Source organism: Rana temporaria, chromosome 1, assembly GCF_905171775.1.
Source record: "Rana temporaria chromosome 1, aRanTem1.1, whole genome shotgun sequence".
Classification (NCBI taxonomy): Eukaryota; Metazoa; Chordata; class Amphibia; order Anura; family Ranidae; genus Rana; species Rana temporaria.
Genome location: NC_053489.1, coordinates 231,611,144 through 231,626,467, shown reverse-complemented (window position 1 = coordinate 231,626,467; position 15,324 = coordinate 231,611,144). Strand labels below are relative to the sequence as shown.

Here is a 15,324-nt window from a genome sequence, read left to right as displayed (position 1 = left end):
TGTGCTGTCACGTGACGCGGGAAGCGGGTCACATGACCCGCAAAGCGCGTTGCGATGAGGGCGGATACATATTCACCATAGTAAACAAACAATCGCCATTACACACCTAGTGTAACATCACAGCGGGGCGTGTCCTTTTCAGGACGCCGCCAGCCGTTGTGATGGCAACTGTGCAGTGTTGACGGCGCGGCTCGCCGCCAACACTGCGCATGCGCGGGATTACGCGGTGAATGCTGGGACATCAGCCGCATCCTGGAAGACATACAGGAGGGCTTCAAGGTGCCCACAATGAAGATGGCAATGTCCATCACAAAGTTTTATAAAATATTCTTTCCTGGCAAAGCACGATTGTGGCGGCTGCAAGATCGGCACTAGTAAGTAAAGCAATGTGTATTTGAACAGCAGCAGAGTAGTCTGAAAAAAAAAAAAACTTTTTCCAGCAGAACCTCCGCTTTAACCTCCTCCATTATGTGATGGTGTACAACTCCTAGCTGTAATGGCGCATACACACGATCATTTTTCCGCATTAAAAAAACTTTGTTTTTAAAAAATCTCATTTAAAATGATCGCGTGTGGGCTTCACATCATTTTTCAGGTTCTGAAAAACGACAACATTTTTTTTTCGAACATGCTGCATTTTTAAACGACGTTTTAAACAATGTCGTTTTTCGGGTTGTAAAAAATGATCGTGTGTGGGCTAAAACGACATTAAAAACCTGCGCATGCTCAGAAGCAAGTTATGAGACGGGAGCGCTCGTTCTGGTAAAACTACCGTTCATAATGGAGTAAGCACATTCATCACGCTGTAACAGACAGAAAAGCGTGAATCGTCTTTTACTAACGCGGAATCAGCTAAAGCAGCCCCAAGGGTGGCGTCATCCGCATGGAACTTCCCCTTTAGAGTGCCGTTGTACGTGTTGTATGTCACCGCGCTTTGCTGGAGCATTTTTTTTAAATGATGGTGTGTGGGCAACGTCGTTTTAATGATGAAGTTGAAAAAAAAAAAAATTCTACATGCCGAAAAACGTCGTTTTTTTCATGCCGAAAAATGATCGTGTGTACGCGACATGAGGCTCAAGCGCTTTATCATAGGAGGATGTTGCATGTTCTCCATTGCCAGGAAGCACCAGGTATTTTGCAACAGCTGAGAAAGGAGCTGACGGGGAGCATAGTGAAGGTGAATATAGCTGGGATGAGGGGTTGGGCTTTGGACCCCTATGGAAGTGCATGTGTTGTACGCCCTATTTTTCTGCTGCTCTATAAGGCCAAACCTACCCCCCCCCCCCCTTTTGCTGTGCGATTACCCATTCATCTGCAGATCAAAGGGATGAGCTTCCATTTGCGTATGCTGTTCGTTGGAGCAACCTGCCAAGTAAAACATAAGTGCCTGAATAATATGCCTATTGCATAATTCTATTTTTAGTGTCATGTTAAATGGTAAAAATTATAAAATGTATACTTATTTATGGAAACACTTGTGTTTTTAACAGTGATAAAACATTATTTATTTTTTGCATCGGCTTTTGTTTTTATGACTTGCACAAAAAGAAACATTTTTTTTTCTTCAAGAACATATCGCCTAAATTAAGTCTTGTTTGTCCTACAAAAAACATACAGTAATATATATATATATATATATATATATATATATATATATATATATATATATATATATATATATATATATATATATATATAATCATTTTACATGGTAGTCTTTCCTCCTCAAAAAGGTTCTTTGCATCCACAGCTAAAAATACTATTCCAGCGCATTAGCCTTTTAAAAAGATCATTTATCTTGTGTTCATTCAATATGGCAGTGCATAGCCTAAAAGCACAGGGGGAGAAAATAAGATTGTTCGAAAATTCAAGATAACTGATCAGGGGAAGCTTTTTTAGGAAGGACAGCTATAACTTTTGTTTCTGCTGATTTGTTACTTTTGGAATGAAAAAGAAGTGTCCACATGGTGGCACTGTCTACAACACAGTGTTGTAACACAAACTGTACTACTTTAGAATAGACGCTCTTTTAGGAACTTAGAATTTGCCAGTCATTCCACAAGCCCATAATAAGCAATGTGCACAACTGCAGAGAAACCTAACACTTGTATTCTGTCCTTCAGCAGCTACACAGAAAAAATAACTAAAATAATTCCCTCTTACTCTGTTTTGGAATATTCTACCAAAACTTGACATTTCAGTTTTAACCCATAAAGATTTAATTTTTTTTTTTAATTTCATCACTCTATTTTAAAGAATTTTTTTATTTTATTCTCTAGGGCAAGGGTTTCAAACTGGCGGCCCTCCAGCTGTTGAACTACAAGTCCCATGAGGCATTGCAAGGTTGGCAGTTACAAACATGACTCCGAAAGGCATGATAGGACTTGTAGTTCCATAACAGCTGGAGGGCCACCAGTTTGACATCCCTGCTCTAGGGTGTCTGCTATAAGAAAATATATAACGTTTGCGGGTTTTAGGTCATCTTCAGGCCTAAAATTATTATGTTTTAAATGTTTAACATGGCTCTGGCTGTGAAAGGGTTAAAGGATAAGTTTACCTTCAGGAACATATTAAATCCATAAGATTTGTTGGTTACAAAAATACTGGCTCCTAACTTTCTTAGCTGGCTCCTAGAGTCAAAGCACATTTGTCAAGCCCTGGAATATACGATTTGAGGGATTTGCAGAGTTCAGTGTGAGATAATATTAAATAGATTTTTGTTTAAAGACGTTGTAAACCTCCGATAAAACTAAAACCTGCAAGACAAAGGCATAATGAGCTAGTAAATGCATTGCATACTCATTATGAAATACTTACCTTTAGAACGATGCCTGGTGTTAGTTCTGGGTTCTTGGGCTCCGCAATGACGTCACTCTCACTCAGTCACGGCACGGGTACTAAAGAAATGGCACAAGTGGGTCGTTTCTTCAGTGCGCATGCGCCAATGACATCGGCAGCAGCGCATGAAGTAAATATCTTCTAAACTGTGCAAGTTTAGGAGATATTTACAGTACCTACAGGTAAGCCTTTTTATAGGCTGGTGTAACAGAGTTTACAACCACTTTAAGGAATAAATATATTCTGTACATATAGGAATTATGAATTATTAATAACAGCAAAGTTGCTACTCCAAACAGTGTCTTGAAATTTTTTCAAACGTCATTGACCTTGAAAAGCAAAGTCAATGAATTCTGAATATTCCCAGAAGCGTCACAAACTGATGTCATTAACACGCTCAATACCTTTCGACACAGGCCCTAAAGAATATTAAAAATCTGTAAAGATTTTTTTTACCACTTGCTTACTGGGCACTTAAACCCCCTCCTGCCCAGACCAATTTTCAGCTTTCAGCACTGATGCACTTTGAATGACAATTGCGCGGTTATGCAACACTGTACACAAATACAATTTTTATCATTTACATTGCATCTACTTAACCACTTCAGCCCCGGACCATTTGGCTGGCCAAAGACCAGAGCACTTTTTGCGATTCGGCACTGCATCACTTTAACTGACAGATGCGTGGTCGTGCGACGTGGCTCCCAAACAAAATCGACGTTCTTTTTTTTTTTTCCCAACAAATAGAGCTTTCTTTTGGTGGTATGTGATCAATTCTGCAGTTTTTATTTGTTGTTAAATTTTTTTTTAAACAACCGAATAATAAAAAAATTATATTATATTTATATATATATTTATATTTATTTATATATATATATATATATATATATATATATATATATATATATATATATATATATATATATATATATATATATATATATATATATATATATAATTTTGTTATAAAAAAATTCAAACAGGTAATTTTTTTCTCCTTCATTGATGTGCACTGGTGGGCACTGATAGGCGACACTGAGAAGTGGCATTGGTGGGCACTGATGGGTGGCAATAATGGGCACTGATCAGCACTGGTAGGTTACACTGATGAGGGATTGATTGGTACCACTGGTGGGCACTGGCAGGGGGTATGGTTTGCACAGATGAGGCAGAATTGCCTCTTCCTCTTCAGGACCGATGTCCTTTTGCACATAAGCCGGTGATTGGTAAAACCGCTTACCGAGCTTTTGTTTACATCATGTGATTAGCTGCCATTGGCTGACAGCTGATCACGTGGTAAGGGGCCGGGATCGTCTATTGATGGCCTCTCTGCAATTGGTGGCCGTTATTCACCTATAGCGCGGACACCTAGTGGTTAAAGGACCTGTTAAGAATTCCTTTCTCCCATTTTAGAAGAAAGAGAATATGGCATATGTTGAAGAGCTGAGCATCAGGTCAGATTTTCTGCTTGCTATGACAGCCTGGCATGAAAGCTTGCCAAACATTTATAGTGATAAGGATTTATGTTTGTGGTGCACAATTGGCATCATCCAGTACTGCAGCTTCAGAGAGCAAAACTGGGAAGTTGTAGTGTTTTCATTGTGGAATACTCATATCAAACTGCTGCCAGTTTGAAAAAAAGAAGCTACAGTGAGGGGAAAAAGTATTTGATCCCCTGCTGATTTTCTATGTTTGCCCACTGACAAAAAAATGATCAGTCTATAGTCTTAATGGTAGGTTTATTTTAACAGTGAGAGACAGAATAACAAAAAAATCCAGAAAAATCCAATTAAAAAAAAAGTTATAAATTGATTTGCGTTTTAATAAGTGAAATAAGTATTTGACCCCTTTGCAAAACATGACTTGGTAGTTGGCGGTGGTAAAACCCTTGTTGGCAATCACAGAGGTCAGACGTTTCTTGTACTTGGCCACCAGGTTTGCACACATCTCAGTAGGGATTTTGTCCCACTCCTCTTTGCAGATCCTCTCCAAGTCATTCGGTTTTAAGGCTGACGTTTGGTAACTCGAACCTTCAGCTCTCTCCACATATTTTCTAGGATTAAGGTCTGGAGACTGGCTAGGCCACTCCAGGACCCTTAATGTGCTTCTTCTTGAGCCACTCCTTTGTTGCCTTGGCTGTGTGTTTTGGGTCTCTGTCATGCTGGAATACCCATTCACGACCCATTTTCAATGCCCTTGCTGATGGAAGGAGGTTCTCGCACAAGATTTGACAGTACATGGACCCCTCCATTGTCACTTTGATGCTGTGAAGTTGTCCTGTCCCCTTGGCAGAAAAACACCCCCAAAGCATTATGTTACCACCTCTGTTTGACAGTGGGGATGGTGTTCTTGGGGTGATGGGCATCAATCTTCCTCCTCCAAACACGGCGAGTTACTGCCAAAGAGCTCGATTTTGTAATCCTCTGCCCACAACACTTTCACCCAGTTCTCCTCTGAATCATTCAGATAATCATTAGCAAACCTCAGATGGGCCTGTACATGTGCTCTCTTGAGCAGGGGGACCTTGCGTGTGCTGCAGAATATCAGTCCTTTATGGCGTAGTGTGTTACCAATTGTTTTCTTTGTGACTATGGTGCCAGCTGCCTTGAGATCATTGACAAGATTCTCCTGTGTAGTTCTGGGCCGATTCCTCACCGTTCTCATGATCATTGAAACTCCACAAGCTGAGATCTTGCATGGAGCCCCAGACCAAGGGAGATTGACAGTTATTTTGTGTTTCTTCCATTTGTGAATAATCGCACCAGCGGTTGTCACCCTCCCACCAAGCTGTTTGGCGATGGTCTTGTAGCCCATTCCAGCCTTGTGTAGGTCTACAATCTTGTCCCTGACATCCTTGGACAGCTCTTTGGTTTTGGCCATGGTGGAGAGATTGGAATGTGATTGCTTCTGTTTACAGGTTTCTTTTATACAGGTAACAAGCTGATATTAGGAGCACTCCCTTTTAAGAGAGTGCTCCTAATCTCAGCTCATTACCTGTATAGAAGACACCTGGGAGCCAGAAATATTGCTGATTGATAGGGGATCCAATACTTATTTCACTTATTAAAAGCAAATCAATTTATAACTTTTTTTTTTTTGCACCATGTCATTTCCAGATGGTTACCACACCTGAAAACGTGCTGCGTTTTTAGATGTGTGGGGGTGCCATTAAGAATACATGGCAGCCCTGCATGGTTTTAAAGAGCAGTGCATTTTGGCAGCCATTGGTTGTAGGAACAGGTGCGATACCCACAACCACCCTCAGTAATGTGTACCCAGTGTTGGAGGTGAATTCATATTATTTTCTAAAGATTTTACCTCACTTTCTGTTGCATTTCAAGGAAAGGAAATAAAAGGAATTCTCCCTAACGGGACATAAACCTCAAAAATAAACTGACAGAAGCACAATGATATGGTTATCACAGCAAATGATGATAAAGTCATACAGTTCACTGTAAGTATACAATAAATATACTGCTACCTTTCAGTGGCAAAACTATGACTTGGCTGCAGGAGAAACTATAGCTCTATGTTACAGTGGTATTACTATGACTTGGATGTGGGACAAAAGAAGAAGTTGAAGGGGGAAGAAATGATTTAATTTACTTGAATATGACTAGTTGCATGTGAATAGGATCCTGACATGATGCATAGGGCAAACGTTATAAAGTATTGGTGCAAGCTCAATGTTGAAATGAGAGAGATTGCAGTCTGCATCCCTTCAGATGAGAATGAGCCTTGGAGAGCACCTCGCCAAAAATGAATGATGGGCTCTTTCATAAGAAAGCCCAACCTAGTTCTGCACTTGATAACGGCTCCTGGATACAGGAAATGTCACCCTCCTGTTAAATTAACCACTTGCTTACTGGGCACATATACACCCCTCCTGCCCAGGTGAAATTTCAGCTTCCGGCACTGTCGCTTTAACTAACAATTGCGCGGTCGTGCGACGTGGCTCCCAAACAAAATTGACGTCCTTTTTCCCCACAAATAGCTTTCTTTTGGTGGTATTTGATCGCCTGTGCGGTTTTTATTTTTTGCGCTATAAACAAAAAAGAGCGACAATTTTGAAAAAAATACAATATTTTTTACTTGTTGCTATAATAAATATCCCAATTTAAAAAAAAAAAAAAAAAAAAACACATTTTTTTTCCTCAGTTTAGGCCGATACGTATTCTTCTACATATTTTTGGTAAAAAAAAAAAAATCGCAGTAAGCGACTGGTTTGCGCAAAAGTTATAGCGCCTACAAAATAGGGGACATTATTATTTTTTATTATTTTTTTTTTACTAGAAATGGCGGCGATCTGCGATTTTTATTGGGACTGCGACGTTATGGCGGACACTTTTGACACATTTTTGGCGCCATTCACATTTATACTGCGATCAGTTCTATATATATGCACTAATTACTGTATAAATGTGACTGGCATTGAAGGGGTTAACACTAGGGGGTGAGGAAGGGGTTAAATGTATTCCCTGCATTGTGTTCTAACTGTAGGTGGAGGGGGGGTGACCGATCTATGTCCCTATGTACAAGAGACACAGATCGGTCTCCTCTCCAGAGACAGCACCGCTGTCTCTGTGTAAAACGGCAATGAGAGATGATCTCATATGTTTACATATGAGATCATCTCTCATTGGCCGCACAGATCGCATCGCAAACGGCCACTCTGATTGGCCGTTCGCGGCGATCTGTAATTGGCTGTGTCCAAGGGACACGGCCAACACAGAGTTTCCCCGCTGCGCGCTCCGGAACGCGCAAAGGGGCGGACGTCAATTGACGTCCACTTGGATTTTGGGATCCGCGCTGTAGCCGTCATTTGACTATAGCGCGGATCCCAAGCGGTTAAAGTGAAACTTTACTCTGTCAGTCAACATTGAATATTTTTACTCCTTTTGCTGCTAGCATTAGAACTGTATATACTCGAGTATAAGTTGACCCGAATATAAGTCGAGGCACCTAATTTTACCACAAAAAACTGGGAAAACTTATTGACTCGAGTATAAGCCTAGGGTGTCCATCTGCATGCCTTACTTTGCCTCACTGTATCCATGCCCATGCCTCACTGTGCCCATGCCTCACTGTGCCCATGCCTCACTGTGCTCATGACTAGATTTACGTTTAACATGGGAGTATATAGAAGGGGTGCCCAGTTTTGCAAAATCAGTGCTCCCCTGCCATAGGTCCCCCAGACAGCAAACTTTGCACACTTGTAGAAGAGAACATGTGTCAAGTTTAGGGTCCAAGGGACTTCTGGCCGGCCAGTACTTGGTCCCCAAAGTTACTGGAGAAATTACTGTTTATGGAAGGGGTGCCCGACTTTGAAAAATCGGTGCTCCCCAGCCGTAGGTTCCCTTGGACAACAAACTTTGCACACTTGTAGAGGAAGAGTGGAGCTATATTTGGGATTCAGGGCAACTACGGCCGGTACCGGGTTCCCAATATCCGGGAGATTAGGCGCAAAAAGGTGACTCGAGTATAAGCCGAGGGGGGCAAAAAAATGTGCTGAAAAACTCGGCTTATACTTCAGTATATACAGTAAATAGAGAGGAAAGTACTGTATATCATGTTTTACTTGATTTTTTTTTTTTTTTTTTTTTTATGTTTCTTTTGTTTTCTGAACTCCACACTCCTCGTTCTGGTTGCAGTTAGTAAATATAATATATATGCATTTACTGGATTAATATTATTAAAATGTTATCATTCCTGAACATATAAAAAAAAATACATGTATGTACAATACACAGTAGAACTGACTGACTTGTTTGCTTTAGCGCCCTTTCACACTGGGGTGCCCTTTTCACAGTGGGATGCTTTTTAAAGGGTGTTAAAAGCGCCCCGTGTATCACCGCTACAAGCGCATCCCATGCATTCCAGTGGGCAGGGGCGGTAGAGGAGCCACTCACAAATCACCCCAAAGATGCTGCTTGCAGGACCCTTTCTAACGTCCTGCAAGCGTACTGTCCCAGTGTGGACTCTCACACTGGGACTGCAGATGAGGCATTTTTCAGGCGCTTTACATGCCCTATTTTTAGCGCTAAAGCTCCTGAAAAACGCCCCTCTGTGAAAGGGATCTTAAACCTGCTACACAACAACTTGGTTCGCACCTTTTGATTTGCAAATGACATGAATAACCCAGTATGATTTCAGCCACTTCCCATTATTTACCTAGTGTATGGAAATCCCTTTACCATAGAATTAGGTCATTTCCTGCATCCTGTGTATGTTTCTTAGCTTTACAGAGCTATGATGTATTGCTGGAAACCTTCATATCAATTTACAGTGATTTAGGATGTGTTGTAAGCCAACACCACACTGTGGAAAAATTGTAGAGCAGAGCGGTAACAATACGTTAGGCTATAACAATGGTGAAAGACGTGCAGAACATATGAAAAATATGTTGATTGGCTAAGGCAATTGAGTTTTATAGGTAGTAACCTAGCAGCAAAAAATATGTTGAGGTCAGGATTGTTGCAGAAAACTTTTAGGAAGCCATTTGGAAAAGTGACAGTTGGTATTGCAATGCCTGCATATATAGAATTATTATTTCTCAGTGCCGGTTCACACTAGCACGATGTGGGAACCAGCGCGATTCCAGTGCGATCCCGCATCACATAGAACTCACAGGCAGTTCACACTGCCCTATGTGAACCGCTGCGGGTGTCAATACAAAGTTAATGACACCCCCAGATCAGTTAGCATATCGCAGTGCAAACTGTTAAATGGTGCAGGAATCGGATCGCATTGGGTGTGAACACCCATGCGATCCAATTCCAGTGCAGACCAAAAAAAAGGGTCCTGCGCCATTTTGGTGCGAATGTGTGGCTGAATTTGCATCGCAAAGAAATTGCATGTGATCTGTACAGCAGTGTGTTGCGAATCACATGCAGTGTCTAACATTGCACCAGTGTGAACCCAGCCTCAGCTTTACCAGTGAAGGGAAATATGCCTGTGTATGGCCATCTTTAGGCTGATAATACATAGCTAGATCCCTCACTCAGAATAACCTTATCCCAACTTTGTGATAAAGTTGTAGTTGTTTATGGCCTAAAAGGAATCGCTTGGCAGCAATTACAATTATTTTCTAGAATTCTGTAAGATCTTCATGGCCATGACAACAACCTTTGATTATATTTAAAGTAAAGGCAAAACCTAACTAAGCCCAACCTATCTAGCCTTGGAAAGAAAAGATCGCTATACTTGCCCATTTTGAAGCCTCTCTGGTCCAGTCTCCAGCGGCGCCCTCTGTGTACAGGAGAAAGCTGAAATCAGCTGGGAAGGTACATCACCTATAGACTTACTATGGGGCTTCCATTGTTGGCTTCCTCTCCTATGAGGTGGTATCAAAAAGTTTTGAGACTAGCTTTATAACACGCCAGCAGATGGCAGCACAAGGCTGGATGCAAAGTAACAAGGAAGATCGACCTTCATAAGTCAGTGTGCCAAAAGACATTGTCCTGTGTACATCGGGAGCTGTGAAACTGGTGCTATTCTGACCATGTCTGCTATTTCATCATGGACAGCAAGTTAGAACAAAGAGAAAACGGGAGTTAAGTTTGAGGTATCCACAGAGGATCATCATACACAAGGTGCCAAATAGTTTCGCTGTTTTCTGGGGTTGAGCTCGTTGACGGTCTTCCTGATCTCTTGTTGTCTTCCAGTGTTCTGCTCTTGAAGCATGCGTGCCATTCAAAACCCCCCCGTAAATTTGCTGAATCGTGTCAAACATGTCTGTGGCTGGTTTGTCCAGTTTCACACAGAATTTTCATGTTTTGCTCCTTTGTTCTACTGTAACTTGCTATCCATGAAATGGCAGACATGGTAATGCACATGGTCAGAATAGCACCAGTTGTACAGCTCCCGATGTATAGATGACTATGTCTTTTGGCACACTGACGTGCGTGCAGCCCTGTACTGCCATCTGTTGGCGTGTTACAAAACTAGTCTCCAAAACTTTTTGATACCACCTCATACACACTGAAGCCACCACTGACCGCTCAGCCTGGAACCAGAGTGGCTGGAATATAGGCAAGTATAGTGATCTTTTCTTTACAGGGCTATTAGATAGGTTAGGCTTAGAATGTGGGTGGGAGTAGGTTTAGAGTTGGTTAGGTTTTTCTTTTGCTTTCACTTTAACCACTTAAGGACCGCCTCATGTACATATACGTCAGCAGAATGGCACAGGCAGGCACATCCACGTATATATACGTCCTCTGCTTGACGTGGGTCGGGGGTCCGATCGGGACCCCCCCCCGGTACATGCGGCGGTCCCCGTGGCTTCAGGAGCGATCCGGGATGACGGCGCGGCTATTCGTTTATAGCCGCTCCGTCACGATCGCTCCCCGGAGCTGAAGAACAGGGAGAGCCGTGTGTAAACACGGCTTCCCCGTGCTTCACTGTGTCGGCGCATCGATCGCGTCATTCCCTTTATAGGGAAGACACGATCGATGACGTCATTCCTACAGCCACACCCCCCTACACTAGTAAACACATACACAGTGATCCCTAAATGTTACAGCGCCCCCTGTGTTTAACTCCCAAACTGCAACTGTCATTTTCACAATAAAGAATGCAATTTAAATGCATTTTTTGCTGTGAAAATGACAATTGTCCCAAAAATGTGTCAAAATTGTCCGAAGTGTCCGCCATAATGTCGCAGTCACGAAAAAAATCGCTGATCGCCGCCATTAGTAGTAAAAAATAAATAAATAAATAAAAATGCAAAAAAACTATCCCCTATTTTGTAAACACTATAAATTTTGCGCAAACCAACCGATAAACGATTATTGCGATTTTTTTTTTACCAAAAATAGGTAGAAGAATACGTATCGGCCTAAACTGAGGAAAAAAAAATGTTATATGTTTTTGGGGGATATTTATTATAGCAAAAAGTAAAAAATATTGCATTTTTTTCAAAATTGTCGCTCTATTTTTGTTTATAGCGCAAAAAATAAAAACCGCAGAGGTGATCAAATACCACCAAAAGAAAGCTCTATTTGTGGGGAAAAAAAGATGCCAACTTTGTTTGGGAGCCACGTCGCACGACCGCGCAATTGTCTGTTAAAGCGACGCAGTCCCGAACTGTAAAAACCCCTTGGGTCTTCAGGCAGCATTTTGGTCCGGGGCTTAAGTGGTTAAGTATAGCTAAAGGCAAATCTATTTGTTTTAGTCTTGGAGAGGGATTAGAACTCCTGTCAGGTTTTTATTGCAGACTGTGCCCTTGTTGGGGAGTTTCACTCCGTCTGTCTGTCCTGTTTACCATTATCACAGAGAGTGAAACAAATGGAGGGGAAATCTTCCAATGGGGACACTAGCTCTGGTGACAACTAGGGATTCTCTCACTTTGGAAGGATTTCCTTGGAATTCCTGTTTTGTCTATGGGGCAGAAAGTGAAGGGCAATTTTCCTAATTGGACACACATGTCAAAAAAAAAAAAAAAAAGCCTGAAATGGGTTGTAAAATGGGGGGAAAAAAATCTTTTGTTTTTCTAGTTCTACTTTAATATAGAACTATAGGAAAAACTTTTTTTTGTCCATTTTTTGGATTGAGCGAGGGAGGGTTATACAACCCCTGTGTTTTATTTTTCCCTTCTTTGTCCCATTGAGGAGATTTTCCTTCACTTCCTGTCCCATAGCCAAACAGGAAGTGAGAGGAAATCCCTGCAAATTAACACTAGTGTCCCCATTGGAAGATTTCCCCTCTGTTACTTCTCAGGCGACGACACAAAATTTGGGATTTTCTTTTACTTTCAGTGATCGTGGTAAACGGGAGAAATAGAGGGTGAAACTTTAGCAGGGGCACAGACTGCAATGAAAACTGACAGTTGTTCTAATCCCTTTCCACTCTATGTTGCACAAACAAAAAAAAGTTGTACCTTTTTAGTTGTACTTTAACTGCTTGCCAACCAGCGCATGACTATATACGTCAACAGCATGGCACGGACAGGCAGAAGGACGTATATATACATCCCCCTTTAACCTGCCTGGCGGTGTTCTCGCTCGATTCACACAGTGCCTCTGTGTGACGCCGATCTCCGTTCCCTGCGACGTTACGACGCACGGGGACGGAAAACGGCGCCAAATTCAAAAAAGTAAACAAACACATTACATACAGTATACTGTAATCTTATAGATTACAGTACTGTATGTAAAAAAAACACACCCCCCCTGTCCCTAGTGGTCTGTCCTGTGTCATGCATGTCATTTTAAATAATAAAAACCTTTTTTTCTCCCTGCAAACTGTAGATTGTCCATAGCAACCAAAAGTGTCCCTTTATGTCAAAAATAGTTTTTAGATCAGCTAAAAAACAGCGATAATAAATTATAATCACTTGCAGAATTGTGCGATGGCAATTTGTGGGGAAATTCGTCATAAAAAAAAAAAATAATGACAGCAACAATTCTGCAACTGAGCAAATTTCAGTGATTTTAATTTGATTACATTATTGAATAATTTTTATTATAATTATATTATTATTTGTTATAATTATTTATAATTATTTATTTATATTATAATTTTGTTTTTAAAAAAATGTCATACCCGGGATGCCTATTAGAATCTTGTTTGGTCAGATTTAAGTGAGTTATTCCTAAGAATTACAGGCCTACAGTATAAAACGCCAAATTTCCTTGCAAATAATGGTACCGCTTTCAGCATGTTTTTTCTGAAAGAATCATACCGCCAGGGAGGTTAAGAAACCGGCATTGTGGGCGTGCGCATGCCCACCGGGAGCTCCGTGACTCCGACCGCGGGTCTCACGGACTCAATGTCCACGGATATACCCGATATCGTGTCACGGTGAGAAAAAAGGGGGAAATGCTTATGTAAACAAGCATTGCCCCAGTCTTCCTAGTGACAGGACAGTGTACACAGCTTCCTATAATCGGAGGCTGTCATCACTGTCATGTCACAGTAAGCACACCCCCCCCCCCTACAGTTAGAACACGCCCCTAGGCACACTTAACCCCTTCAGCGCCACCTAGTGGTTAACCCCTTCACTGCCAGTGTCATTTTCACACTAATCGGTGCATTTTTATAGCACTGATCACTGTAAAAATGACAATGGTCCCAAAAATGTGTCAAAAGTGTCCGATGTGTCCGCCATAATGTTGCAATCACGATAAAAATTGCTGATCGCCGCCATTACTAGTAAAAAATAAATAAAATATTAATAAAAATGCCATAAAACTATCCCCTATTTTGTAGACGCTATAACTTTTGCACAAACCGATCAATAAACGCTTATTGCGTTTTTTTACCAATGTAGAAGAATACATATTGGCCTAAACTGAGGAAAAAAAATGTATTTTATATATTTTTTGGGGATAGATGATATAGCTAAAAATATGAGAAAAAGGATTGAATTTTTTTTTTCAAAATTGTCGCTCTATTTTTGTTTATAGCGCAAAAAATAAAACCGCAGAGGTGATCAAATACCACTAAAAGAAAGCTCTATTTGTGGGGAAAAAAACTTCAATTTTGTTTGGGAGCCACGTCGCATGACCGCGCAATTGTCAGTTAAAGCGACGCAGTGCCGAATCGCAAAAAGTGGCCAGCAAAATGGTCCGGGTCTGAAGTGGTTAAAGGATGCTATTACTACTTCAGTAACCCATACAGTTCAGTTGCAGAATGTGGGTGAGAATCTGGTAGTATATGTCCTTCCTCGTCTAGAGAAAAGTGAGATGGCATCTTGAGCATCATGCAAGAGAATTGGCAACATCCCTTTTACAGGTGGTCCCCTACTTACAAACGACTCCCACTTACAAACAGAGGGAGACCACAGGAAGTGAGAGTAAATCTACCCCGGGGAAGAGAAAGTTTTATGGGAAAAGGTGTCTCCGCTGATGCTTTATCACCAGTCCATGTTTCCCTAGCGACCCAAAATTTTAATTGTCATTGTCAAAGTGAGGTGAAATCTTCTGAACAGGGGCACAGACAGCAAAACAAATGTTACCCTTCTCTAGGATATCCACAAAGCTTAAAGATTTTTTTTTTTTTTTTGGGGCTTGAGCTACACTTAAAAAAATGTACCTGTTCCAACTTCCAAACAGATTCAACCTACAGTCCCTATCTTGTTTGTAACCCGGGAACCGCCTGTATACAAACATTCATAAACATATATTGTAATATTTCCTTTTAGCTCCTAAGATCTTTATACCTTTGGGACTAGAAGAAATATAGCTGATAGAAAAATGTTTTCTTCCTGGAATTAAAATGGTCTAAGACTTGGATGAAAGCCATTATTAAAGCAGGATAGCTTCTTTATTCTGTCTCTGGGGTATCTACTGATCAATCACCGACTAGTGTGGCTAAATACTTTGCTCTTCTCCTCTGCACTTCCTTCCTGGTTCAATAATGTGAAGCTGTAGAAGCTGTGTGTGTTTTCTCACTGTGCCTGCGTTCTACTAAAACGATTAGACAATCGGGGGGGGGGGGGGGGGTGTTTAAAGGGGCTCATGACTTCTCCACAAACAGCCAGCCCCT

General features: G+C 41.2%; 1 protein-coding gene across 2 annotated transcripts in view; it reads left to right on the top strand.

Moving 5' to 3' along the window:
* The window catches only part of KIAA1671 (KIAA1671 ortholog), a 222,966-nt gene that overhangs the window by 84,255 nt on the left and 123,387 nt on the right, over positions 1–15,324 (top strand). The gene's annotated exons all lie outside the window — the stretch shown is intronic.